General features: G+C 28.5%; 1 long non-coding RNA gene across 1 annotated transcript in view; it reads right to left on the reverse strand.

The window, feature by feature from the left end:
- The window catches only part of LOC112100277, a 2,945-nt gene extending 2,381 nt beyond the window's left edge, over positions 1 to 564 (reverse strand). The window contains exon 1 of the long non-coding RNA XR_002906596.1: positions 499 to 564. This is a non-coding gene — a long non-coding RNA (uncharacterized LOC112100277). The remainder of the gene's footprint in view (positions 1 to 498) is intronic.
- Between the last annotated feature and the right edge of the window lie 2,124 nt (positions 565 to 2,688).

The following is a 2,688-nucleotide window of genomic DNA, read 5'->3' on the forward strand; positions in this document are numbered from 1 at the left end:
CTTAAAAAATAAAAAATAAAAATACAATAAAATAAAATCTTGCTAAGCCATTCTCCAGAAAAAATTAACTTTTTTCCCCAAACAGACCATCAAATTCCTAATATGAAACTTTGAGGTAAAATTATTCAATGCTCTAGATATATGCAGAATAAAATTAAACCTTTAAATCTTTTAATTAATTTCCTTTCACAGCATTTTACCTTTTAGCAATTAAAACAAACATAAGCACAGGCTTAAGTCTCAGTTTACCAAACATATAATCTAATATTATCCAACAAAAGGAAAAAAAAAAAAGGGGGTTAAAAAAGAAAAAAACTCAAATGAGCCGCGCAATAAACCCAGATGGTGAACTTAAAAGATTTATGATCAAGGTTTAAGCAAAAACCCAAAACCCAACAAAGAACTGAAAATGGGTAGTAAAAATTCAACTATGGTTTCGGAATTCTGAAAATGAGAACAATGTGAATGAGTAATTAAAAGAGTGTGAAGGTGAATTACCAATTCCCGATATAAGAAACTTGACAGCTCTCAGAGCATTTTTGTGAGACTTGGTGGACGTCGCAGAGTCTGTTCTGCATAAAAGCCTGTGAAAGGCGCAATGTGCGTTTTTTGGGCGCCAAGGTATCAAACATTTAGGTCCCTAATTTTCAGAACAATTACAATGATACCTTGTTTATTACTTTTTCAATAAGGTCCCTACATTGGTTTTATAGGAGAAGCAAAAATTCATTAATAAAGCTAAATTAGCCAATATTATTACATTTTAGGCAAGATCGAGCTCGGATACGATATTTATATTCTATATAGTCATAACAGGACCTAAGAGTTAAGAGTCAATTACGATAATGCCTAAAACATGACATGATCATTATGATTTTTCTAAATTAAAAAAAGGCACATTAATATTTTATGATATACGAGGTATTGTAGATGATGACCATGTTCATGGTAAAAAAAAAATTTGATGACATTAAACTAATATTTAGTACATGAATGTTTTTAGATCTAATTTAGTTTTACTCATCTCACCTATTGTAGATGATAATTGAGTTCATAGTAAAAAGTGATTTATTGTAGTGCACATTAAGACAACACAATAATGTCACGACAGTTTAATATCTCAACAAATAAATTCAGATATATTAAATCAGTAAAAATATTATATGTAATAAAAGACAATAAAATAATAAAATCTCCTAAAAATTAGAATTATAAAAAAATACTTTATAACATGATTTAATAGTAACATAGACGAACCGCTATCCTAAACCATCGAAACTCTCTACTCCGCCATAAGAACATACGTAACTGAACTCCACTACATACATTAATTCTTGATCCAGACAACCAACCGTGGATTTTGATTTGACAGGGATCATAATAGAGAAATTATAAATTTGACTAGGATACCTCGCAAAATTTTATTAACTTAGGCCAACAGTAAAATTTTGAGGGCTATATCAAAGTATAAAAGAAATGATGGGGTCAAACTTAAAATTCATATAAATGTGAAAGCCACAGTCTACAAGCATTAAATTTCAATGTTGTTTCCATTAAATGTAATTTTATGTCGGGGCGATCTCATATGGGGAAAGATTTACGGATAATGATTCACTCTTAATCTAAACATATTACGAGGAAATAACTCAATTATTGATTAGTAGTTAATAAATTAAAAAAGTAAAAAAAAGTTAAATATTATCGATACACTATCATTAAAAAACACATGGTAAAAAATCTTTAAAAACTCAATAGAACTCAAATAAAGTAAAGATCTTATTCCAAAATTTACATGGGCGAATACCAAATAAAATCACGGCCGTGTTGTAGCTTTTTTTAAAAAAATAATAATAATAATAATTAAACGTTAAATAATGCTCGTTGATACACTTCAAAATAATCGTACGGGCGATGCACCCATCATTCCTTGTTTATGAAGATAACATAGCAATCAATTGTAATTAGATATTTAAGGGCATGTTTGGCATGCAACATTACATCCCACTACTTCGTAAGCCTGCATTAGCTAAAATAAATTTACATTTGGCAATGAAAATGGTATGCATTAGTCTATATTAACAAGGTGTAAATCTTTTAAGGGAGCAGCATGGCTCACAGTCCCTGTAAAAAGAATGAAAAATGTTTTTAATATTCAGTATTTTTATATTAAAATGAATTGATATGAATAAAATATCCATCTTGTAAACTTGTACATTGTCATTTAGTCATATAATTAAAAAAAAAAAGCCAAAGAAAAAGAAGGAGACCTAAACAGAAATTTATCATTAATGAAGAAATACTAAATTGAGTTTTTTTTTTTCCAAAGCTTAAACGAAGAAGATCAACTTTCTTATCCATGGATGATGTTTGATCAACTAACGAATTAGCATCACTTCTCAATTGAAGGTAAACCTTGATCTTGAACATCAATTTTGTTAATATTAGTTATATGATTGTCTTGATTCTGGAATAATGAATTTCTAGTTCGAGTTTTCTGCCATTAGCATAGTTAATAGCTAGCTAAATTAGAAACCAAAAAAAAAAAAAAAGAATCTCCTCTCCACTCACTAGAAATTAAAAAATAATTGAATGTCTCCTTATTTTTTTAAGTAATAATTCTTCTTCATTGCATTGTCAGTGGCCCAGTAATCTTTATATATAAAAATATTTTTTCTCAGTTTATGGTAA

This window comes from Citrus clementina, unplaced genomic scaffold, assembly GCF_000493195.1.
Source record: "Citrus clementina cultivar Clemenules unplaced genomic scaffold, Citrus_clementina_v1.0 scaffold_3, whole genome shotgun sequence".
Taxonomy (NCBI): Eukaryota; Viridiplantae; Streptophyta; class Magnoliopsida; order Sapindales; family Rutaceae; genus Citrus; species Citrus x clementina.